The sequence below is a fragment of the Alexandromys fortis genome, unplaced genomic scaffold, assembly GCF_014885135.2.
Source record: "Alexandromys fortis isolate MF-2015 unplaced genomic scaffold, M_Fortis_MF-2015_v1.1 scaffold_3, whole genome shotgun sequence".
Lineage (NCBI taxonomy): Eukaryota > Metazoa > Chordata > Mammalia > Rodentia > Cricetidae > Alexandromys > Alexandromys fortis.
The window spans coordinates 4,270,637-4,297,133 of NW_026067909.1; the positions used below are offsets into that span (position 1 = coordinate 4,270,637).

At 47.6% G+C, this 26,497-nt stretch overlaps 1 protein-coding gene across 3 annotated transcripts in view; it reads left to right on the forward strand.

The window, feature by feature from the left end:
• The window catches only part of Ptpre (protein tyrosine phosphatase receptor type E), a 144,448-nt gene that overhangs the window by 62,349 nt on the left and 55,602 nt on the right, over positions 1–26,497 (forward strand). The window contains exon 1 of one of the 3 annotated variants that reach the window (XM_050137186.1): positions 3,855–4,038. The exons of the other annotated variants lie outside the window; for them this stretch is intronic. The gene's annotated coding sequence lies outside the window, so the exon portion shown is untranslated. Of the gene's footprint in view, positions 1–3,854; positions 4,039–26,497 lie in introns of those variants that run through there. 3 annotated transcript variants of the gene reach the window in all.

The following is a 26,497-nucleotide window of genomic DNA, read 5'->3' on the forward strand; positions in this document are numbered from 1 at the left end:
CTCAGGGTACCCCACGGCACGTGATTGCCTGGTGGGAACCCCTTCTTAAATGGATCTGCTACTCTGGGGTGGGGGACTGCTAAGAAGGTGCTTTTCTGAATGGCATTCTTAGTGAAAAAAAATGCTTCAGTGTCATGGGATCTTGTGTTTTACACCTTTGGGGTCCAGGTAACAGCAAAATTCTACGTTTCTGATGCCTGTAAGGAAAGTATATATAGAACAGCATAGCCCAAATATTACTTTGTTTTATCTTGTTTTAGACAAGTTCTCACTATGGTTGTCAGAGCTGACCTCAAACTCACAATCCTTCTGCGTCAGCATCCTGAGTGGAGAGATTTCAGGCCTATACCACTATACCACCATTGCCTACTTCATAGCCTTTCAAAACCATTTAATCAACTTAATACTACTGTTCCTCTTTACAAAGGAAAGGGAGAAGGAAGTCTAAGAGATTTGTTTTTGTTTGTTGTTTGTTTGTTGAAGCAAGGTCTCCATCTGTAGGTCTAGTTGGTCTAGAACTAGACCAGGCTAGCCTCAAATTCATAGATGATCCTCTTGTTTCTTCTGTCTCCTGAGTATTGAGATTTGGAGCTTGCTCCACCAATGAGTTTTAAAATGACTTCAAAAAGAGAAGGGGATGTTTAGCCCATGTGCTGCCCTTGGTGAGCGTCGCCAGAGTGTCATCTAGAAAGTCCCATTTCCTAAATGCATGGCCTCCTTTGAAATATCTTTGCTCTTGGGGCATTCCGCCACATGCCTCTAACCCTAGGTCTTGGGAGAAGGAGACAAGAAGTTCTGATTCTAGGATAGCCTGGTCTACAGGAGACTCTATCTCAAATGACAAGACAGAAACATCAACAATAAGCTTTCACTGTGCTCTGGGTTTTAAGGCTGGTGGATTGGTCCACTTGTTTGGCTGGCCTCTTCTGTTAAGCAAGGGGTTCTTGATGGTATGTCTCTTTCTGAATGTGAATAGCTGTAGTTGTTCCTGATTTGATCAAAAGCCAGGTTAGTTATGTGGCTGTTTCTCTGTGTTTTGGTAAGGTGGGCTAATGATAATTAAGAATTTATAAGCTAAGAAAAAAGGAAGCCTTCATTTGTACTTACTGAGTTTTATGGTCCTTTATCTGTCTCATTGTTGTTAAACATCACCAACTATGAACAGCATCCAACTCTATTTGGGTAAGTGGTGACAGTGGGAACAAAGGAAAGGCTCTTTGCTGGAATAATTTTTATGGGATGAAGGTTTAATTGCAAGTCAGCAATTTCTATTGTATTGGAGCTCAAGCCATTGTGTGTTGGTGTGAACGAACGCACATTAAACACGACACTGTGGATTTGAACAGCATTTTTTTTTTATGTTCCTGCCATTCTTGAGTGAAGTATTCAAAGATCTAACTTCATGAATTTATCGTCTTCTCAAACACAGGACACAGATCCTGGTTGGTTAAAAGCATGTGACCTTTGTGCTCCTTGGCACTTTGGTCTGGGCTGGCTTGTGCAGAGTCGCCTTCCTTCCTCCCATTCTAGGATTTCCTAGTCTCTTGGTCCATTGCCCTGATGCCCATCAGTGAGCCAGCAGCTCTCCAAGTGAGAGATCCTGTGACAGCTGCTTGCCTGGCTCCTCAGCCCCCACCCCACAGCCCTGTTCAAAACCCAGCGAGAGGTCTGGAAGCCAATGGATCATGCTATCCAGGCAGCAGCTCCAATCTTCTTGACCCTGCCTTTTGCCCCTGACCTTGGTCCTGACCTTTGTGTCTTTAGTTGGGTCACTCAGTTCTTGGCTTTAAAAATATGGGTCTGGGAGATGGCTTTGTGGTAAAGGGCTTTATGCACATGCTGGAGGACCTGAGTTGCAACCCACAGCACCTACAGAAAAGCCAAGCATAGAGGAGAATGCCTGCAACTTCAGTACTGGGGATGGGCGGAACAGGAGAATCCTGAGCGCTATCGACCAGGCAGTGTAGCAAAAAACATCAAGTTCCCAGTTCAGTGGGAGACCTTGATTCAAAAAGTAGGTGACTGAGGAAGACAGCCCATCGTCAGCCTTTGACCTCCACACTCGCCAGCGAAGGCAAATGCACTAATGTCTGTGAACACATACATGCACACACGTGCATACACACATACATACACACACACACACACAAATCTGTTCTTGACTTCAGTAATTTTTTTTTTTTTACTTGAAGAACAAGTATATGAGGAAGGGACGAGGTAAGCTCTTCTGCCTTCATTAAGAATCTGCCTCCTGGGCTGCAGGCAAGCTCTCTGTTTCATTGGCAAACATTTGAGACTAAGCAAAATGCTTCAGGATTTCAGTGAACAGTCAGAGAATTACTTCTAACTTCTGGCATCTGAAACCGGCTTTTGAGTGACTTGGAACTTTGGCCAGTCTGAGTAAGCAGTGCAGGTGAGCTCCCTGAGGTTGGAGAAGGTCTCAAGCCCTCATCCACGCTTCATAAGATGGCTGCAGAGAAGCCAGTTTGGCAGCCTAGCAGAATGGACGCACCAAGCAAACCTCCTTTCTTCTGCCCAGCTTTCCCAGGAGGATGGAGATATTTAAGTGAGATGTGCCCCCACAAAGTTCATAGACGCCAGCTACTGTGACCACTGCTGATTCTATGTTAATATCGCCGCAGAATCAAGGGCAGCTGCTCCCAACTTCTAAAGAACTATAGGATTGGGCCTCACTATGTGTAGGCACATACTGTTTGCCGAAAGACCTTCACTTTACTGGCATCATCTTTGACTTTCCATTTAAAAAAATCATATATTAATATTAGCTTTCAAAAGAGCGAAAGTTTTTCTCTTTTGTGTCGGGCTGGGAGAGCCTTTTAAGCAAGGGCTCCCCCCTTTCATTTTGCAGTTAACAATAAGCCTAAACTGCTGGCTATGAAAATGTGAAGAGTTGACTTCAGTCCCAACGAGCATATTAAAAGCTAGGAGCAGAGGCACACACTTGTAATCCCAACCTTGGGGAGGCAGAGACAAGCCAGTACCTGGGACTCACTGGCCGGCTGCCCCAGGAAAAGCAGTGAGCTCCAGGTTCAGTGAGAGATCCTGCCTCAAACATAGGCAGAGGGGGCTGGAGAGATGGCTCAGCGGTTAAGAGCATTACCTGTTCTTCCATACTCAAGAAACAGCTCTGTTTTCAAACCTAAGAGTGGCCATAGCCAAGTCAAAGCAGTGATGCTGTAAAGTGATTTCACTTTGGCGTGTGGAAATAACAAAGGGATAATAAGCCTGAACAGAATTGATAGCATCAAATAGCGGCTGGGCATTTGCCAGCTCACCCTTCATGGTCTATGCCGCCTCCCCTCGCACTTTCACAGCACGTTGACTTTTCTCCTTTGAGTCAGTGTTCTTTGGCTTTAGCGTTGGCGTGAATGGCCATGATAGCAGGACAAGAATCTGAGGTTTTCCAAGAAGAGTCGCTGGCCCTGGCCTTTGGGGTGGGAGTGCCCTTAGGTAGCAGTCCAGGGTGACTTGAGTGGGTAGAGCAGGCGCTGCATGCCCTGAGCTGGCCTTTGGAATGGCAGGAAGGAGCAAGAGTAAACGTGCAGAGCGCAGGAAGAGGGGTGGCCCAGGCCTGATGGGAGCCCTTTGCATGCACTTGGGTTTTCTGTCAGTTCCTGGCTCCCTGAGCTTCCTCTCAGATTAGCCGAGCTTCAGGAAGCAGTGAGAGATTCCTTCCCCTGCTGACCCCTGACGGTCTAGAGTGTACTCTGGGAACTGAGGGTGACTCATGGCCTTCCAGTCCCATCCCCTAGGGAGCTTCCACCTTTCTTGGAGAAGTGCTTCCCAGAGGAATCTGGTAGGAAGTCCATTGTCACTCCCAGAGGCAGGCGATCCCCATCAGCCACCCTTTCCACTTGGAGAAAAAGGAGAACTTCAGTTGTCCATATAAACCCCTGTCTCGTCGCCGCTCCTGTGGCAGACCCCGACATTCATCTTGAAATCCACTTCAGCTAGCAGAGAAACATGGATTTTTCAAGGCCACGATGCCTGCTGTGCATCACCCTAGCTGGACAAGAGGTAAAGGGGGGCCAACCCGAGGGGAGCCTTGCCAGGCATTGTGGATTCTCTCATGCTTGCTAACCATATAATTTCTAAAGCACCCAAAATTTAGGTTAAAGAATATTACCAAGGCTTTTGAGAAACAAAACTTGGCAAGCACCTCTGTTAACTTTTCCAGTCCTGTGCAGGAAATCTGGGTTTGTCCCTGAGCCGGTTTGTGTCGGCAATAGCCGCAGCTGTGGCTATGCACAGACCTCGGCAGGGAGCCACTGTCTGGGCCTGAAGAGCTTTGGAGGGCCATCAGATCACCAGGAATCTAAGGTGAAGTTATTCTTTCTGGCCGCCAGAATGGTTTCTACCTAGTATCCACAAGGCATCTGATCATCAAGAGTGCCCTCTTGATCATCCTTTGGGATGTGGGAAATGGCACTTTAATTAAAAGTGGAACACTGAGAAAGGAGGTACCTGAAGCAGGGCATGGGCCAGGTCTTCAAGATGTTGGCCTTTGGTGTCAGAAGCCAGCCCCACCCCGCGCGCGGTGAGGTTTTCCCCGCTGTGCAGCTCGAATGGTAGGAACAGATGGTGTGAGCAACAACAGAGCAGCTGCCTGGGGTGGGGTGCGGGGTGGCATCATTCACAATGCAGAGGGGGAACGAAAAGAAATGCGAGCCCCACTGTGGGTGAGTCACGGGGAGATTTCTCAGACCCACCGGACCTCTGAATTAGGAACAAGGTCAGGTGCCAAGTGCAAGGACAGATGTAGAGTTGAGAACTTACTCTCAACGGCATGGCTATCAACAGAGTGTGCCCCGTGGCAGTTGGGATGTCAAGCAACAGATTAGATGGCGGCATCTTTTCAAAACCCGCCGATCTGAACTGGCTTTTCAAAACCCAATATGAAGTGAAGTTTCATATAAGGTATTTAAGACGTTAGGGGAAGGATCCCTGTGGAATTACAGAATGAAGACTTCCCGTCGCGGGTTCTCTGCATAGTGTAGCACAAATAAGGAAATGCAAGAGGAGAGATTGGATTTGTGCTATTTTGCGGTGAGGGTCTGCTTGGGTCTCAGTGACCTTTTAAGGAGCATGTTGAAGATGCTTGAATGTTAAACTGACTCCAGACAACTCTACAGAACGATCTACAATGAGAAATGGCACAGATTAAGTGAGGCGTGGAAACTCATGGCTGTGATCCAAAATCTGGGAGGCAGAGGCAGGAGGATTGCTGGGAGTTCAAGGCTACATAATGAGATGTGTGCTTGTTAGAACTGCTGTGTCATGTGGCCGCTGAAAAACAACATTCTGATGTTGATGGAAATGACTATTTGGAGAGCAAGGCTTGGTCCATTTCCTGTTTTGCTAAATGATTTAAATGCCTTATGCTTAAAGCACAAATTCCGTTTATTACCAGGTGAATCCAATATAGGACACTTGGCAGTTTATAAAAGCATGCTCAAATTTATTATCTCAGGTGGGCCTCATACATGCTTGAGAAACAGTCTGGATATGACTTTGCATCTCCCCCCCTGAAGATTAAAAATCAGAACCAGGGGCTAAAGAGACGATTAAATGGGCAACAGCCCTTGCTGTACAAGTCTGAAGACTTGAGTTCCAATCCCCATTTATGATGTAAAAAATCAGGTGTAATCGCATATCTGTAACCCCAGTGTTGTGGAGGGCGGAAACAAGAGGATCACTGGGGCTTGCTGGCTGCTAGCCTAGCTCCACATTCAAAAAGAAATTGTCTCAGGGCATAAAGACAGAGAGTGATACAGCAGAGCCATTGAGGTTCTTTTTGGCCTCTAATCCTACGTTCGTGCACACATATAACTAGAGGGGGGGGGAGGAGGGAGGGAGGAAGAGAACATAGAAAACAGACCCAGGCAGATTGGAGGACTGGAGAAGCAAGTCAGCAGGACAGGCAGTAAAATCTGTGGGGTTTTGCTGGTAACCCCACACATGGCATGGTATCATGGTAACATGGTAGTTTGCATGCCAGTGTCTGTGTGTTAGCATGTGAGTGCAAGTACCCGAAGGGCCCAGCAGCATCCCCTGTGGCTGGTACCCTAGGCAGCTGGAAGAAACCTGACTTCTGGAAACTGCCCATATACTCTACAAGAGCAGCACATGCTTTTAACCATTGAGCCATCTCTCTAGTCCCTATATATGCTACCTTGAGCGCGAACTATGTGCCTTTTCCTAGAGCAGACCATCTCAGCAGAGCTGTTTGAAATCCATTAAAGAAAATCAGCAAATCCTTCCCAGCATCCCTCTAACTGGCAGAGTCCCTTTCCTACTTGAACACCAGTCAGCTCTCATAGCCTTCACCCAAGGGAATGTCGTCCGCGCTGAAAGGCAGGGCTCCACTATGAACAGTATTATTTTACAGCTGTGCTGTGCAAGTACACAGAGCACACGGATGAATCACAACGTTCTGTGGGCTGTGCACATGGCTGGTGGGTGGATTGCTGTATTTTGGAACAACCTCATGACCATCAAGTTGATCTTGGCCAGGGTTCCCAAAGATTTCCGTATGTTATCTGCTAACCAAATTCAGTTTTCTAATCTCCCTTCACACCCTCGCCAGGTTTCCTTCCAGCACAGCCTGTCCACTCCCTCGCCGAATGTTTATCAGTATCTCCTGCTGGCTCAAAGTTGTGTATCGGGATTTTTTTAAAAAAGAATGTGATGGGGGCTGGGGAGATGTTTTAGTCCCTAAAGTGCCTGCGGTGCAAGCATGAGTACCAGAGCTCCGATCCCTGGCACTTACCTAAAAAGCTGGGCATTGTGGCAGACACGTATAATCTGAGCACTGGGGAGGCAGAGACAAGAGAATTCCTGGGCCTTACTGCCTAGCCAGTCTAGACAAATCAGTGAGCCCCAGGTTCAGTGACAACCTCTGTATCAAAAACTTAAGGTGGAGGGTGACTGAGAGAGAGACTTGACACTCTCAGCTTCCGCCCTCCCCCATACCCTCACACGCGTGCTCACATACACACGCACCCCACGCCCACTAAAGCAAAAGTGCCAAGTGCTAGGTCTGATTTAGTTTGCAAGGCTGGCACTGCCTGGGGCCTTGCTGTAGCAAGAATGAGTATGCATTTTGTGCGGGAGCTTAGAGGAGACTTGGATAAAGACAGACAGCAAGCCGGTGGAGACCAGTATCCTGGTAATTTGATGATTTTGTTCAAGAAAGCCAAATGACTTGGATGTGTTCATTCACACACACACACACACACACCTGAGTCACAACTTCCTTGTCTAAAATATGAAGGACTGCATATGGATTTTCACAAAGGTCTCCTTAAGACAAATTCTGTGATGGCTGGATTTGAACTAATGACGGAGATCCCCAACAGACGTGACTGGCTGCATCTACCAACCACAACTGTGGCCCCTGGTGTTAGCCCCCTTCCCTACTGGGATGGGTTTGTAAATTATTATCTCTGTGATGATAATCTCTGTTTTGACAGCCGTCATCCTGTAGCTGTCTGGGTTCACTTCTATTTGCTCTCAATCTGCTTTTTTAAAAAAATTGAAATTTTATTTAAAAAGCAGTCAGCTTCCTTCCCATTCTGCCGCTCCCAGGTAGGAAGAGAAGACAAGGCACTGGGATTCTGTGGGCTTGGACTTTCCAAAGTGAACCCGGGCTGAAGCTTGGTGGCCAAGCATTTGCCTAGTGTGCAGGAGGCTCTGAGTGTCGTCCCCAGAGATGCAGAACAAGAGGGTTGCTCCCTGCTGACCTGAGAGCCATTCTACAGAATTGTTCTTGCAGCCATACGGTGGCTTACTTCACTTGTGTGTGTGGTTCATTGCGGAGGCCATTTCACATACTGAGAAACCATGGACACCCCAGTATCGCCCTGTCCCCCTCAAGACACGCACTTGGGAGTTGGACAGAGGTCAGATTGGAAAATCTATGTTGTTGAGATGTTAGAGGTCCCCGACACACACCATCAGTCCCAGGAATTTCTAGTTCGTTCGCAATCCGATTTTGGCTGCCTGCCAACGTGAAGCCAGCGCTGACATTCTCGAATGCCGTTTCCTGTTGTGGGCGGCTTGATTTAATTTTTAATGAGTGATTCACTGTCCATGGCCGTGTGTTTTCCTCCTGTTGCACCGAGTATTAAGTCATGTTTCCTTTAAAACATTATTTTTTATATCAACTGAGAGCAACGTGGCGCTCAGCTGTGGAGACAAAGGGACACAGTCACATCCCTGAAGGGATGGCATTTAACCTGCCCCAGGAAATGACAGTTGTGTGGCTGTGATGTTCTCCAAAGGGCAGAATCCCTCTTCAACATTTAAACTGTTTCTTTTATCACGCTGTTTTCCAGAGCTGTGTGATTATAAGAGCAGTTTTCAGAGGTTTTAACTGTTCGTCTAGACCTTTGGAGAGCCTCGTGGTAGGTGTCTCTAATGGAAAGCCTGGCCTTTCCCTCAGTTCCTCCATGTTTGAAGGGCTTCCTCGCTGCCTCTTATTCACCATCTGTTGTTCAACACCAGAAGCACATGATTCCCCAGAGCTGCTCCTTTGCTCTTTGGTCTCTTCTCTTGACAAACTCTCACCTGATGCTAAAGTATGGAGCACCCTGACCTCATGAAGGAACTCTCCTTCCTGGTTTGAGCAGGGAGCAGGGGACCTGCTGGATGGGTTGTTACAGCTTCACCCTACACCCAACTCAGTCAGCCCTCAGCATCGTATTTTACAGTGATACCTATGGACTTAGGAATCCATGAGGATGAGGTTGATAATCACAGCCCCCAAAGGGCTCAAAGAGGAGCAGGAAGATGAGAAGGACCGGCAGGCGCTAGATGGTCGGGAAGAAACAGCGGGAGCTGCAGGAATGAGGGCCAGGGAGATGACTCAGCAAGGAAGGTGCTTGCCTCAAAGTCTGAAGGAGTTCGATCCCACATGACTGAAGAAGGGAGCCGACTGCTTCAACTTATTTATCCTCTGATCCTCCCCCCCCACACACCACATACACACATGCATACATGAGCACATGCACATAAACATGCATGCACACTAGATGTTTGCGAGAAGTTCAAAGTAAACGTTATTAATAAAACAATTGAAAAGATGCTGTAGCTATACTTCAGGGGAAACAGTGCCCAAGAAAGCAGTCCTGCTACAGGTGAGAAGATTCCTGAAAGCACAAGAGAGCCGCGGGGAGGGGAGGGGTGGTCGCGGTCCTGCTTTGAAAATGATTTATTTTTTATTTATTTGGTGCTGAGGATTGGAACCAGGGCCTAACATGCCCTACCCAAGAGTTCTACTACTGAACCCTTCCCCTTACTCAATCCTCCTATCCCAAATACACTAATCTCTTCTTAACCCAACTTCTTGAGCCTGGGCTCAGGAGATGCCAGTACTGAGCAGATGAGACTCCCTGTGACAGATGGCTGTACTCCGGCTCTCCTGGGCCCACTGGAGCTCAGGAGACACATGTACACTCTAACAGGCAAACAGCAAGCCGGAGCAACAGCCTTCCTCCGCTTGCTGATCTACCTGCATCCAAAACCCAAGCAGCGCATCAGAAATCCAGCCGCCTCTATCGAGAGTTAAACTCTGAGTCGGAAGCCCAAGGCTGTGCTCCAAAGCCTAGGAACCATGGAACCATAGCTGAATCTAGATCTGCACCTCCAGCCCAAGAACGTGGTTCACAACCCAAAGCCCTGGTCTGAGAGCCACGCCTCCATCCCAAGCATCTTTAACAGTGGTGTGGACAGGCCTCCATTGTGCATCCAAGCGTGCTGACCTCCTAAAGTTCTTTGAGATTAGAAATTAGTCTGTTGGGCTCCAGCACACACTTTGTGACTGTGCCTGCTATGCGCACAGCTGTGTCCTGGAGATGTGATTTTTATTTTGGTTGGAAAGCCGTGAGAATTAAGGGAATGGACAGCCTGCTCCTTCCATCCCAGATTTGAAGAAAGACAGAGCATATCAAGGGTCTGAGATACTGGTGTTGCCTGTCTGAGGTTCTCAGGCCAACAATCGAAGGTCTGCTATAAGAGAGTGAAGTACAGGGAGGGAGAGGAGAAACCCAAGAGAGGGGCCCACTGACACAGACCCATCAGTTCAGCTGAAGGAAATGCCTACCTTCCTATTTCCTGTTTCCTACCGAATCCACATTTTCTGTAATACGTGACTCATAACTAGACATCATGCTTGGTCGGATCGCCGCCCGGAGCAGAGGATCTTCTATTTTATCCCGTCTGACTGTGCCGTGGGGGTGAGGGCCATCACTGGTGAATGGACTCATTGTCTTTGAGTCCCCAGGACTTGCCCAGCACCTAGCAGATCTGAGAAAACTTGAAAACTGGTCTGTAACTATGTGAGAAAATGAACAGATGGGCATGAGGAGAGGGCATTCTGTACCCAGCCGAGGGCAACACTCGCTGCGAGCCAGCCAGACGCATCAAATGCCCGGTCACTTTATCAAAGAGCGGTGGAGAAAAAAGCTTTTTTTTCTTTTCTTCTCTTTTCCCTCTGGACCCATCCTAATCAGTTTTGTTTGGTTTCTTTTACTTCTCTTTAATATCACACTCCCTTGGGCGTCCGGGGTACTCCAGGCCTTGGCCTTGGCAGGAGGAGGGAGGCCACACAACCTCCATTTCCCTGTGCCTGAACCCAGTCTTCTACTGCGCCACTGGGGGAGGAGCAGACAGTAGAAGATGCACCCCAAGGAGTGTGGCAGAATGTGGATCAAGACACCAAGCTCCTGGAATGTGCACCACTGCCCATTTTACCTGAGAAACACAACTTCAAGAGATAGCAGATTTTTAATGGATTTCACAGACAGAATTCAGAGCCTTAGGCCTCTGGCCGGGGCTTTCCTGAGCAGGGCCTGAGGGACTTCTCAGATCACATCTTCTGGAGCCAGCCCTGGGAGTACAGAGTGGGGGTCAGCTTGCTGTATGCTCACCCATGGGGGTGGTAGAAACAGGAGAACGTATGTGTCCTTTGCAGCTGGGCTCTGAAAACCCCAGATTCCTTATCTGTTTCTAGAAAGGTCTTTCCTGTCCAGTCACATCCAATGCCCAGTGTCCAGTGCATATGTCCTGCCTCCCTGTCCTACTGACTTATGTTGTCATGGAAACACAACCCACTGTTTAGACCTGCTGTGTTTGTCCAGCCCTTCCTCGTGAGATTGTGGGCCATCTCTCTCTCTTTTTCCCTCCCCCCTCTGACACACACACACACACACACACACACACGCTGCTATACTGAAGAAATAAATCAACTAGCACTTCATGCGTCTCCTGCACTCTTTAGTGGTCTCCTTGTCAACACCACTGGCTCCTGAGACCTCTTTGGAGGATGTGGCCAAGTTTATTGTACTGTGTTGTGACGGTGCAGGCAGGCGGCAGGCGGGCATGTTGGTACTTCCAGGTCCTTCTCCGCTTTGTCAGAGGGAAGAGCCTCTGGTTCTGTGCCAGCACCATGCCAGCCAGGACTATACGTTCTGGTTTAACTTGGGGCTTTGATAGGACTTGTCTTCCAGATCCCCGCTTCCACAGTTTCAAAGAGTTAACAGATGTGTTTACTGATCAAAGCCACTTATTAACATTGAGCTCCTGCGTCTCGATGGGTTTAGTCACTCAATCCTGTGTGCAGAAATGAGGCACTGGAATTATGCCGGGGGTCATCTAATGAAGAGAATGAAACTTCTCCCAGCGCCGGTGCTATGGTTCCTCTTTCCGTGCCAGCTGGCAAGAGAGGCCTCCAGTGCAGGATGGCTCCAGCATTCAACAGCCCACAGACTCTCATATCTCCCTTAGAGATGAAGACCCAAAACACATCTCCCACCTGTCTAAATTCAAGAATGAGGTGAAAGGTATGGCTGGCGATGGCACAGGCTACCCACTTGAGTGGGAGGGAAGGCTACTCAAGATCTCATGAGTCCTGATACCTGGTTTCCTTAAAGATCTGGATAGGCTTGGCATCCTGCTGATCTTGTCCCTAAGTCAGAGCAAGCTAGGAAGAGTCTTAAGGCTATTAGCACTGGAGCAGCCTATGCGGAGATGGCCAACACCGTGCAGAATAGAGGAGAGGGCACTGGGCAACTTTGTGGGGAGTAACTGGAGGTTACCCCACTTTTCTGATAGAGGGAGGAACAGGGAGAGTGAGAAGGCTTGGTTTTCAAAACCACCTGGAACTCTAGCGCTAGGGGAGCCAGTGCCCCCTTCTGGTCTCTAAGGTTAACTGCATACATGTAAACACACACACACACACACACACACAAATCGAAAAATCTAAATAATAAATGTTCTAAAAGGAGTTTCAGTCACATTCTCAAGACCTGCATACTCTCAAGGTTCATGGATCCCAAAAAAGCACCCCACAGTTGCCCATGATGGCTTGGCTGATGGTCTAAACACTGAACCTGGGTTGTAGAACTGGGCGGCACCCATGGCATCCTATGATTTAATTAGCAACATCTGCAGCGTGATGTTTCAAGCACCTACATGGAAACCTAGTTTCCAGTGATGCTACAATATTCAATTATTTCCGAAGGGATCTCAAGATAGCTGCAGCAAGCACCACCTACCTTTGCTGAGTGCCAAAGGAAAATAGTCCACTTATGAAGCTACTCATCCCTCCTTGCCTCATTTAGCATTCTGTGCATGTTTATCCTAGCCGTGCACGCACACATTAAAAAGTTATCTTAGCTCACCTTGAACCAAATGGACTTGACCTCTATTTATAAAACGTGCTTGAGTGTGAAAGAGGGAGCCTTCTTTCCGAGTTCAGCAAGCCATCTGCCTCTGGCTTGTTCCTGTGTTAGAGGTCAGCCCTGGGGTGAGTCTCATTTCTCTTGGAAAGCTCACGGTGTGGACACCTTGTTGCCAGGAATCAGTGTGATTGACTTTTCATTTCAGAGGGATGTCAAGGCTCGTGTTATTCCCAGTGTGGACACCGAGCGGTGAATGATGCCTAATTATTTGAAAAGGAGTAGGCTTCTTGAGGGATGTGCAGTGTGGGGAACTTCTGTTGCCTGGCAACATGTAACTTTACCGGTGTGTCACCAAAGACATTTTAAAGGGCTAGAGACACACACTGAGACAATTGTATGTTAGGAGGAGAACTTAGAAGCTGCCCTGTTAGAACCATTGCTTCCACGGTAGAATATACACACTGATGAGCAGGTGTGGGTGGGGCTGGGTGTAGAGCACATGCCCAGACATAGGTGTGTGTGCGCACACACTCACACAGATGCCTCTGCATGAACTTGCATGGACCCCTTGAAGTGTCCTCCTCTATTGCTCTCTACCTTATCTGTTTTTTTTTTTTTTTTGGGTTGTTTTTGAGGCAAGGTCTCTCACTGAACGTAGAACTCACTATTTCAGCCCGACTGACTGACTCATCGGGGACCCCCAGGATCTGCGTGTCTCCACCCTCCCAGCACTAGAGTTACAGGGAAGCCCCACATCTGGTCTTTCTCCATGGGTGCTGGGATTCAAACTCAGGCTCCCCTGCTTGCACAGAGAGTAATTTACTCATGGAGCCATCTCTCCAGCCTCACCAGATTCCTCTTTCCCAGCAATACTTCTCAGTCTAAGGTCTGCTTCTAAGCATGTATGCCTATCGCTCCCTTTTGCTCTATCTGAACCACTACATTAGGGGATGGTGTCCATAAACTCCTGACTCTCCAGCCCCCCACCTAACTGTTCACTTCTGTTCTCCATCTCCTTCCCTGTCGGCAACTACACTCATGAAAACATTTCTATCGAGAAGGAAGGAGGCAAGCTGTGTGCTCAGATGCAGGGCTGGTGTGTCCAGGCTGCTGTGAATTACTGTAAATGTCGCAACCCTCACTTCTTTTTGAAGTGGGTGTTGTAAGAAGTGTGTCCATTTACCATGGCAGCCTGCATCTCAGATCCCCACAGCATTCTTTCCTATGTGGAGAATGCTTTCTTTGTGTCACTAAAACAACAAAACTTCTCAGTCTGCAGTCGTGCCATGGGAGGGGATTCTGGAAAGGGATGCGAGAGACACAAAACAAAAATGAGAAAGACAGAGAAAGAGAGAGAGAGAGAGAGAGAGAGAGAGAGAGAGAGAGAGAGAGAGAGGAGAGACAAGATTCCATATCTAAATGAATCAAACTTACATTAACTTAATTTTTAAAGTCAAACTTAGATTTAATGTTTTCCTTGCTTTATAATTATCTACATTTTTTTCCAAATGGCAGCCCCTAATATCCAAGCCCCAGGGTATTGCTCCCTTTTTAATAACACCCCCCCCCCCCGTTGGAGTGAAAGCTGGCTACTTCTCTGAGCATCCTGATTGGCAGGAGGAATAAAGGGAAGCTCTCAGTGGCCATTCTCAGGGCAGCTTCCCCTGTCCTCTGAGGCTGATGAACTGAAGTCAGCACTCTGCTCAGAAGCTCAATCCTTGGGCTAGCCCCTCAGAGGATCAGCATCCTTGAGTTCAAATCCAGTTCAGCCTGGGAGTTCTTCACCTCTCAGAAAGCCAGAAATGAGATAACCGTCACATTTCCTAAGGTAGAGTTCTCAGATACCGACTAAGTACAGTGTGTGTGTGTGTGTGTGTGTGTGTGTGTGTGTGTGTGTGTTGGTGTGCAATGGGGACACCAGGCTTATTCACTGAGGAGTATCTGATGTTTAGTTTTAAATAATAACTTATTACATCTTAAAAATCATTTGAGAAGAGAGCCTCAGTGAAGGGATGGCCTAGATTAAATTGGCCTCTGGTCATGTCTGTGGGGACCGCCTTGATTCTTAATTGTCCCAGGAAGACCTAGTCCATTGTGTGTGGCATCATTCCCTAGGCTGGGTCCTGAACTGTATGAAAGGAGAAAAAGCTATTTGAGCAAAAGCACCAGGCAGGCAGCATGGGTGTGTGTTGTTTTCTGCTCTTGACTGTGGGTGCAGTGTGACTAGCTGCCTGAGTTTCTGCCTTCTCTTGCCCTCGGTGATGGGACTGTAGTCTGGAAGTGTACGCCTAGTAAGCCTTTTCCTCCTTGAAGATGCTCTTGGTCAGGGTGTTTGATGGTGAGAACAGGAATGAAGCTAGAACTTGAGTGGATATGGAAGAAAACATGTTGCTCCTCCTTCCGACTTCATGGCTTCTGCTGTTGACAAACTATTTCTCACAGCAACAGTGGTGATATGCATGTTCTCCCTTACTGTTTAATACAGGGACTAAGTTGACGAATTATAAGATGCTACCTCCTTTTCTAAGTCCCCCTGCATCCGTCGCGTTTATGCCAGCGTGCGCACACACGGTCCTCTACGCTGCCCTTCCACCCTGTGTGATGGAGCTGAGAGTCCGCTTAATGATGTTGTACATGACGAGGTGTTTGTTTTTGGAAAAGCCGGTACCATGTGAAGCAAATGGCTTGATTTAAGTGTGCAGCTTGACTGCGATTCAGAACTGAACACACGGCAGCAATACTGCAGCAATCACTATGGCAACCAGTGGAAATAATGGCCCCCTTCGGGAATGAAAGAGATCTCAGATCCCCCTCGAAATCAGTGGTGTTGGTGGTTTGCAGTAGAGGTGGTTGTCAGTGATTGCTTCATACTTTTCTTTATGGACAGAAAAAAAATGGGCAAGAGAATTTTCAGACAAATAAATGGATTTACAGATAACTCATGTGATAATATAAGCCACGGAGGAAAGCAAGACAGCAATTCCTGCAGCTGATGAGCAAGTGCCCAGGGCATTCCATCCTCAAGGCTGTCCCCCGGCTGTTAGAAGCCACACAGAATGGTCCTGGATGACCTTTGTTGGCCTATGTGGCCATTAGAGACTTTGCACATTTTCTTATTGGAGGCAGAAATGCTAGCGAGCTAAACGAAACAGAGCACATAAATATGCAATGCCTCCTTGGCACGGTGGAAAACACTCAATGCTCAGTACTTCAGATTCTCAGGAAAAAATTAAAATGAGTGCCTGGATTACTCGTAAGATCATTCTTACGAGTAATATAAAATGTACGATTCTGCAGCCGGCAGCTCTCCTGGAAGGATGCACTGTGGTGCAGAGGCGTCCTTGTTCCTCCTACATGGCCTAAAGCTTTGTTAGAGCTCTTGGTCCACATCTGGGGTGCATCTGCGCTGCTGTCCTGAGACTCGGAAGCACAGTCTCTCCATGAAGTAGCGTGTCCCAAGGGCTTTGATGATATCTGAGTTTCCTTGCGGAATCTGAAATAAAGACCCCCTCTGACGAATGTACCACTCCATCCCAGGGTACGGAGGGCTTCCTCAGACAAGGAGGTGGTGGCGGGAGCGCCAGGCTTCCAGATAACAGGATGGGAAGTAAAACCGAGCGCTCGTTTCCCTTTTTATTTTAGTGTTTGCTGTGGGAGAGGTAAGAGATGACTTTGATATGAGAAGTTATCTCTCTAAGGTCACGTCATGCCTGAAATAGAAGTGTTTCCTAAGCTGAGGGGAGTGGGGGCTGTTCGTCAACGGATGGGGAGCTTTGGTTTTGGCAAGGTGCCTCAGCACTTCGCCATTTATTACACGCTAAAGCATCTGTTAAAGGGTAATCCTGATTTAAATGTATGTGTTACGATAAAAAGAAAAAAAAATCTCTGAACCACATTTAAGGAAAAACACTACCCCCGTGCTTCTGGGAGACGCCTGGCCTCGTGTCTTCTTCAGTTCGTGTCGCAGCTCAGTGAGCTTGGCTCGGGGAGCATCCTTTGAAAGTGAACTGTGAACACAGACTTTCACTCTGAATCAAACCCCCAAGGCGGAGTCCATGACAGAGGCCTCTCATTGTGCTTTCTCAGTTCCTGTGGGCTGAGAATCCACCTCGGCCTGGGAGCGGGGGGGGGGGGGGGGGGGGGGGCGGGGGGGGGGGGGGGGGGGGGGGGGGGGGGGGGGGGGGGCTCTCACCGTCCACTCCTCTCTAAACTTGGTGGCCAGAAGGCTTCTAACCACCACTTGGTGCTGCCCACTAGAGTGGTCCTGTGTTTTATTTTATTCCATAATATTTTTCTGATTAAAACTTCTTGGGGTGGGGCAGAGTTGCTGGAGAGATGGCTCAGTGGTTAAGAGCATTGGCTTTTCTTCCAGAGGACCTGAGTTCAATTCCCAGCTTCCACATGGCAACTCACAATTGTCTGTAGCTCCAGTTCCAGGGGATCTGGCACCCTCACACAGACAAATATGCAGGCAAAACACCAGTGCACATGAAATAAAATAAATTTTTAAAAAATTATTTTAGAAACTTTTTATAAATCAGTTTGATGCTATGAATGATGGATTTATTTTGAACCATTTATTTCAATAAATGCTCTCCTGGAAATGCTCCTGCTGGTTTTTTGCTACGATTTCACTTCAAGACAGGGTCTTATGTATCTCTTATGGTTTTACTATGTAGACCACGCTGACCTGTCTTAGAGGGTTCAAGGAATGTGTCACCACACCCAGCCCTGATTTCTGGTGATGGTACAAGTGCCAGCAGCCAACAACCCCCAAGGAAAATGATCACAAGAACACCAGCAAAAATAATATAGTGCCTTGTGCATTCAGAGCATGCTTGGGTGCATTCACACTGTAGACCAGCAGTCCCTGGTGCTGATTGCCCGCTGTACTCATGGATGGGCAAAGGGATGCCCAGGAAGCCCCTTCCACCACTGTTCTACATTGTGAGACATATGTGTCTTCTTTAATTTGCTCTCTCATGTTGGCACTCAGGAACTCAGAAACATCTCAGCCGTTCTAGTTCATGTGTGTGCAGGGCTCGAGCTGCCATTTGTAAAACGCCACCTCCGTGTCGTTGTTGGGCGCTGACTTACTGTGCAGATAAAGCGTGCCCGTTGGCATCTTTCTGTTTCTATAGATTTTTCTCTAGCGTGTCAGCAATTTCTCTTGGACCCGATACTTAAGAACCATATGTCCATGAAGCTAAGAGGAGGGGGTTAACGTTTTGAGCCAACATCTTTGGATTAAGACCAAAATGTTAATGGTGGTTTAGGAACCATCCAACAGGAAACAGACTGAGCCCTGGCTTGGAATTTCCACACTGGAAGAGGAGGGGGTTTTGTTGTTTGTTTTTGTTTTTGTTGGTTTGGTTTTTTTCCCTAGCTGAGCTCTTTTTTCTTCCTCTCCTTAAAAAAAAAAAAAAAAGTACACAGCTTATGGCTTAAGACTATATCCCTTTGACTGAACAGCGTATATTCTCCTGGAACTGTGCTTGCAAAATGCTCAGACTGTTTTTAAGTGGCTACTGCTGCTGCTGTGTGGGTAAGCACAGACACTGGCTTACCTGGGAAGTATTTCTGGTGTTTATGAGTTCAGTCTTGCCGCTGAGAATAAACACCGGGTTTCATTTTACACCGCAGTTCCTCTAAATCAGTTTATCCGTGAGCCCCAGACTTTGCCCTGTAAAGCAGAGAAAGCCCTTCAAGCCCTTGGCTCTCCACCCAAACACTCAGCTGCTCCCGTGGTGCACTGTGAGACTTCTGTAGAACTCATGGAGGTCGCTGTCCAGAAATACAGAGCCAGCCATGTTCAGAAGCTGGTCAGGATCCGCAACTTCCCTAGGAGCAGTGGATCAGGGGAGGGTCCCTGAGCATCGGAGCCACCACATGGCACATCTGTAGTGGGATCTGTAGCTCACTTTTGCTTGTGCCTTACTGTATTTCAGGTTTGCAGAGGCTGGGGAGGACAACACGATGAGACAGGACTTGCATTACCTTCTTGTTGACTTGGGGTCTGCCGCAACTGCTCTGTATTAAAGAGAAGTCTCAGTGTGCGTGCACACGTGCTAGGAGCCTAGGGCTGGGTGTACAGATGTGCATGCGTGCGTGCATGTGCGTGTGTGTTTGTGTGTGTATGTGTGTGTTGTGAGCAGATCAGACGCAGAAAATGGTGAGGGAGTGTCTTGTGGACATTGGAAAGACTTAAGAGAAATGCTGACTTTTGAAACTTGATTCCAGAGGCTGGCTTGGTCACTTAGTGCGCTGAATTGAAGAAAAGCTCACAGAAAACAAAACGTGAGCACTGGTAGAACGCCAGAGTTTTCTTTACATGATATTCTATCCCAGGGTAGAGGTGGGAGTATTCGGGATGTTTCTCCAGTTTTGATAGCCACTGAATCCTTCCGCTCCACTGTCGGGCTCTAAGCACTGCTGCCTGAACCTGGGATGCCTCCTACCCCTGCACTGCAGACAGGCTCCACAGCCTGGGGGCTGGCACACCTGCTCAGGGCTGGGCCTTGAGGAAATGCCTTCCCTATGGATCACGCGATCCCAGTCCTGATGCGCTAACCCTCCTGAGGATGCTGAAGTGGTCTGGGGACAATAACCGGAGAGGGGTTCTCTGATTAGAGAGAGCAGCCACACGTCAGGGAGCAGACATGAGGAAGCTCCACCATGGTTTGTGGTGAGCTTCTGTAAACACTGCCAAGGGCTCTGAGGGTCCCGGCTTCTCCTTTCTGTCCTCCATAAGTAAACTCATTCTGTCGTTCTTTGCAGAAGGGGCAATGGCAGTGTTCCTCTCATCTGCTCTCTGCAGGCTGGAGGGCAGCCCCGCCTCAGCTGCTGCATCCAGCAGAGCCTGGCTGCTGTAAGCCTAGCTGTGCTCAGGGAGAAACTCCAGCCCTTGGCAGCCACATGCTCACCAGAAGGCCTCCAAAATCCACAGTGGATGGGTCCCGGGTTGGAAGAGCCAAGCTGTCGTGGCGCAATTTGCAGCTAAGCCTGGGTTGTTCCCAAGTGCTCGGTTTTGCTCAGCCTCTCAGGGATATGAGGGAGATGAGGACAGCAAGTCCATCCGGGGTAAATGAGGGAGGAAGCTTCCAGGAAGTTTGCGTTATTAAGGTGGTCATTCATTCAAGGGCTCCCTTGGGTAAGACAGTGTACTGCAGGAGAAAGTTGGTAATGAGCGTTGCTTTCCAGTCCCGGTTGTCTTAGCAATTGCAAACAGGTGGGAATAGGGCACCGCCAAGCACAGGACTGTGCACGCAGGGAGGGCAAGCACCCACACCTGCTCATCCCTTGCCCCTGTTCAAGCACTCGGTGCAGCAGAGGGGGCTACAAATGCTCTAGTAGCTGAGTCGATGGATGAGGATGGATGGATGCATGGAGCTACATCAGCTCCCTCTGCAGCACGGGGGCATCCTGGGTCTCACATAGCATGGTTTATCTCTGTACATTCATTTGTATAGATTTATCTCTATACATGCATGCATATATATGGATGTATACATATACACTCAAGTATGGTAAAGCAGAGTGTCCCAGCTTGTCACTTTCTTGCTGAGAGATAGAGGGAACTTGACCTCTGTCAGGTATCCCTTTACGTCCCTGATACCCCTTGCCTGGCACTCAGCAGGACACTGCCTGTGAAGAGCCCTGTGGTGCCTAGCTGTGAGAGTGTTTGTAGTCTCCTAATGTTACTGGATGGCAGTCATCTTTTATTTAAGGGAAATAATTTTAAGTAGTTTTTCCCTGATGTACTGCAAACATGAACACTAGGGCTGAGAAGATTAATCAGATGGTAAAAATGCTCACTGTGAAATCACAAGGATCTGGGTTCAAATCCCCTGCACCTATATAAAAGTGGGATGCAGATGTAATTGTGGGGTTGGGGAGGAGGAGGAAGCAAGTGGATCCCTGGAGCTCAATGGACAGCCAGTCTAGCTGAATCAATGGGCTCCGTGTTCTGTAAGAAGGTGTGAAACAGTTGGGGAAGACACTTGATGATCTCTGGTTTCCACACACCTGTGCACACAAATGCACATGCCCATAGACCTGAGCATACACACACTACATGAACACATACATATATCAACACACACACAGTATGAGTGCTGAACGTTCTGGGAGTATTTTCAGGATTCTCGTTTCTAAATCTCTACTGTGCCCCATCTCTCCTGAGAGTAGTGTGAGCTGAACAAGAGGAAAGGAAAGGGTCTGGAGAGTGGCTCAGTGCTTTTGAGCACCAGCTGCTCTTGCAGAGTACCAGGGTTCTCTTCCCGGCACCAGCATGGTGACTCATAAATACCTGTAACTCCAGTTCTAGAGAATCTGATGTCCTTTTCTGCCTTCCATGGGCATTGCACTCAGGTGCACGTACCCACACATAGACACACATCCATATATACACATAATGACAATAAATACTTAAAGAAGAAGAAAAGTCAAAGGAAATACTCATCATATTAGCAGAAAGATTTTTTTAATATTTTAAACTATTTGTATGTGTGTGTATGTAACGGTGTGTACACATGTATGCAGTTTCCTGAGGAGACCAGAAAAGGCATTAGATCCCCTGGAGTCAGGGTTACTAATGGTTGTGAACCACCCAGTGTGAGTGCTGGGAACTGAACTCTGGTACACACTCTCAGCCACTGAGCCACGGCTTCAGCTCTTTTAGCGGACAGTTTTAAAGGAAAGTCTAGAGGTAAGTTTAAAGGCAGTTAGTTCTTAAGTGCTCAGAAACGAAAGCATGCTGCCTTCCACCCATTCGTGTCGGTTCACATGCAGACACAGGGCTCTGGATTGCTGCCAGAATTTTAAAATTATAGCTACAGAAATGATCCCAACTTAATTAGTATTGATGTTGCCGGGTAACTTCTAATAATGAGTGCAATTTGCAATACATGCTCACCGTGTAATATAACACAATGGGGCCCTCGGAATGTAGAACTCGTATTTAATCAAGATGCAGGATTAATATAGACAAGAACAAAGTCTAGGTCCTAAGCCTTTGTAGGGATGGGATGGGGGAGGCGCTCTGGGGGTGCCCTGAGGAAGATTCTGTAGCTATCACCCTGTTCAACAGCCAATCATACCCCGCAGTGTCTTCATACCCCGCAGTGTCTTTCAATTCCCTGGAGAGGAAGCAATGTCACGCACTCACCTGGTAAGGGTCTCAATACTTGTGTGCCTCAGTTTCCTAGCTGAAAACTGGAGATGGTAAGAATCTAATCTCTACCTGGTGTGGGTATTCAGTAAGTTGGTGATGTCAGACACGTAGAAAGTAACACGCAGCACTCAACAGATGTGGCTAATTATCATAAGTATTAATATCCTTGCTATTTTTGGATGCTGAGCTAAGGAGGGTCATTCATCCCAAAACAGGGTTTGTGTTTTTATTAGGTAGCTTTTTGTTGCTATGAAGAAAAACATAAGGCAGGCTATTTTATAAAGTAAAGAGGTTTATTTTGGTTTATAGTTCTGGAAACAAAATATCTGAACACTGTGGTATATTTGGAGATGCTTTCCCATCCCTGGCCCCAGACTGTATCACATCATGGTGGGGACACCTGCATGCTGCTTTTTATATGCTGTCTCTCCACTCTTATCCCTGCTGTGGCCAGATGCTTGACAATAAACAAGGATTTATTTTAGATCCTGGTCTGAGCGTAGCGTCCATCATGGCAGGAATGGCATCATGGGACCAGCTATAAACCTGGTCCTCCTATCAACCAATTCTTTCTTCTACACATTCCACCTGCTTAAAGCTCAACATCATCCCAGAACAGTGCCAGAAGCTGGGGATCCAGTAGTGTTCAAACCTGTGGGGAAATTTTGCATCTAATTTACAGCACCCCTGTACCTATGTAACTGTTAGGATTGGGTTGAAAGCATCTCACCCTGATCTGATCTGTCTAAACCCACCTCAGAATACTGCAGTTAATATGTCTACACTTTTGAAATTATTAGCTTACCACTTTGGGGCCTAAAGTCCTATGTGAGTTCCGCGAACAAATTTTGTTCACCAGGGCAACATTGATACCCGTGGTGGTTTGAAAGAGCATGCATCCCGTAAGACTCTGGCGTTTGAATACTTGGTCCTTAGTTGGTGGCTCTGTTTGGGGAGCATTTGAAAGTGCAGCTGGAGGAAATATGTCACTGGGGATGGCCTTTGAGACTCAAATCCTCCCACTACTTTGAGTTTGCTCTCCCAGCACAGAGGACATGAGTTCTCAGCTTCCTTCTCTGGATGACATGTCTGCTGTTCACTGCCATGCCTCCCCACCACGAGGCTCTACGCCTTCTGGAACCATCAGCCCAAATAAAATCTTTCTTCTGTAGGTGGCCTTGGTCATGATGTCCTATCATAGCTACAGAAAGTAGCTGATACAATCCTGGCATTGAGTTGTCTTTATTGTGATAAACTGAGCCATGCTGAAGTTTATATGTCGTTTGCATTTGTTCATGCTGGGTGCTTGTGTGTCCCCTTTTGCCCGTCTCCAACATTTCTGCATCAATTCAAAAGGAAATCCCATCCCCATGAAACACCTCTCCTCCCGGTTCTTGGCAACCACCTTGTATACCTACTGATTTACACATTCCGGCTATTTTATGTAAATGAAGTCATACAATATGTGACCTTTTGGGTCTCATCCCTTTTCTTTTGCAATATGTTTTGTAGCTCAGCTTGGCGGCAGTGTGTGTCAATCCATTCTGTCCAGACTGGAGACTGTACCAATCTGTGGGTACACCTCAGTCTGTTTCTCCTCTCATCCTCGGGTGGGCACACGGCTTGTTTCTGCTTTAATGGCTATCATAAGAGGTACAGCTATGAATATTTATGGACACCTGTTTTCAGTTCTTTATGGGCACCTATACACATAAGGGTGGATTGTATATAATTCCATATTCAAAATTTGCAAAGCCACTAGCCATCTCTTCGACTCATGGTGCTCTTGCAAAGACTCTCAGTTTGGTCCCAGCCCCCATATTGAGTGACCCCAAATGGCCATGTCTAGAGGCTCACAGCTACTGCAACTTCAACTCCAAGGGATCTGATAATCTCTTCTGACCCCCACGGGTACCTGCACTTTCCTATATATAGTCACATACAGATACAAAGTGAACAAGAGAACAAACCTGTTTTTAAACTATGAAAGAAGGGACCCTTCTTGCTACCACTGGACTGCTGGCTCCTAGCGGTCTTTGGCTTTCCTGGGTTATGGCAGCATTGCTCCTTTGCTGCCTCGGCCTCTACTTTGTGTCGCCTCCTCTTCTTACACAGACAGGTCAGTGGAGCTGGCTCTAGCCCAGTTCATCTTGGCCTCATCCTAACTGCTCACAACTACAGAGATCCTGTGTCCAAATAAGGCCACCGTGTGGGACTCCAGGAAGACATGAACTTGGGAGACTCTACTAAGTACCTTATCTCTGGATGCCCTCATCCTTGAAGGCCTTAAGCCTCCCCCTCCTGTGGCAGCTTCTAAGACCAGCTTCTGCCTCCAGTCTACAGTTCTCGCCTCCATCTATGTCCCTGGGGGCATTTCACAGATAGGGAGAGCGGGAGATTTCCAGAGGCAAGGCTAAGTCTGAGCATTAAGAATTTTATGCTTATTTAACTTCTGGTCCCTCTCAGATACTTGGCTAGCTTAGAAAATCGCTGCTTAATTGAAGACTATCTCCTTCAGCCTGATCTAAATATGATTCAGGAGTTTTGTGGCATTTACAGGTTCATCAATTGATGTCTATAATGTCTAATGAAAAATGAAAAAGTAAGCGATATTTGGGCCATGCTAATGGGAGGTTACATTGTAAATCTTATTCGCTTTTATCAGAGTTAGTGTGTGAATGCGCAGGCGCAGTCATGCCATGGCACGCGTGTGGAGGTCAGACGTCAACTTTGAGGAGTCAGCGTTCTCCTTCCACCCCATGAAGGAGAACCTACCCAGGGAACACCCAATTGTTCAGCCTTGGCTGTAAGCGTCTTTACGGCACGAATCATCTCACCAGCCCCAAAGCTCTGTTCTTGTGGAAACTGAGGACATGGAGCTGGACTGTGTCAGGGTGTGGGACGTGTGTCCTTTCTCCTTGATATCTCACTGAGGAAGTTCTGGGTTCAGAAGAGGTTCAGGATAAGCATATCTGCATAGCAGGCAGAATAGAGACCGCTCATACAAGGACCATTGAGGGGCCCTTCCTGAGCCCCTAGACCATGTCAAGTCCAAGGAATGTCTGGCTCTCACTGGAAAAGAGAATTTCTGCCTTGCTGCTGCCACGGTGGCCTCTCTGCTCCTCCTGGCTCCTGTGCAGATGAAATTGGAAAGAGGCTGTGCTCGTAGAGGCTTGAGTGACAGCTCCTGAGTCTCCTTACCCTCCCACTGCTTTGACATTAACACCGTGCTGAACACGGTGGAGGAAGCTCTCCCGACCACCGCAGCCTGGTTCTGCTTCGCTTTTTGCTCTCCTTTTCTAGCCGGTTGTGACATTTCCTGCCACCGAGGTCTCTTCCTCTTTTAACAGCCCTTAAAGGACACAATATTCTTGACTCTCTGTTGGTAAACATTTGAGGCGACAGGGCTCTGTGTTTATAAAAACACTGGTTGGTGGGGGGAGAAAACTCAACTTGGCCCTTTGTGGGGGGCGGTAAAGGCTGTTTCACTCACTCACTGAACAAATATTTATTAAGAACCGCTTTTAAGGATGCCGGGCCTCTCCCAGGTAGAACAGGATAAATGAAGCCTTGCATGCGGATGTTTAGAGTCCCAGCCCCACAAATGCTAACACTGGCTTCTGCCAAAAGAAGCAAATGGTATTTTTTTTCTCATGTGGATTGGGGGAGTTAGTAAATATTTTTCTGTGATTTTTTTTCTTTTTTTGGAATTTACAAAATGTGTATGTCCTGAAATGAGAGGTATGTCTGTTTAGATGAGCCCCACACTCATCCTGATGAAATCTTCAAAGTTCAGGAGCAAAAGCACACCCAGGACTAATGAACCTCAACCGTAGACACGTGGGTGTCTGTGTTCTGAGTGCCAGGCAGATTGTGTGAGTTTGAACTCAGGCTCTGTGGGGGTCAGTGTACTAATTGGGTGTCAGTGGGCTAGATGCCTGACCTCTCTGTTTTGTAGGCACCATGGAAGCCTTGTACTGTCCAGAGAGGTAGAAGAGGCCAAGGGACTAGATTCTAGTATTGTCATGGTGGGAACTAGGTGTTCTCTGCAGGTATTGCCTGAGCAAGCCTTCCCAGACTGGGACTGCTTAGGAACTCAGAGGAAGAGGTTCAGCAACAATGTAGCACCTTCTGAGTCCTTTCTCTGCTAGGATGGAAGCGCCTGTTCTCACTCTATGTCCTGGGTGTTCCAGGAGTTTGTGTCCTTGGAACTAAAAGCAGAGGCCCTCCCCAGATGCCCTGCTCAGCACCAGAATATACAAAAAGAAACAGAAGTAAAATGGATTATGTTGCCTGCACCTTGCTCACCTCTGAGCTGAATTCAAAGTGATTTGTTTACATCCTAGAGAGGTCCATCATCAACAGCAGGGGGCTGCATCTCACTTCATTCCTGAGATTTAGTGAAAGAGTTGGGGAGTAGTGACTGCTCTGTGTAGCTGGCCTTGATCCCATGACCATTTTCTCAGGACTCGGAATACTGCTTTCCTCAACTTTCCAACTCCCCTGGAGACATGGGAGTTTCTGCTCTGCTGGTTTTATGCACCCAGAGAGAGGCAAAACTGGTTTAAGACCCACTCGGCTTGTGGATGGTAGCAAGTGTCTTTAATTTTTTGAGATCCAGGCA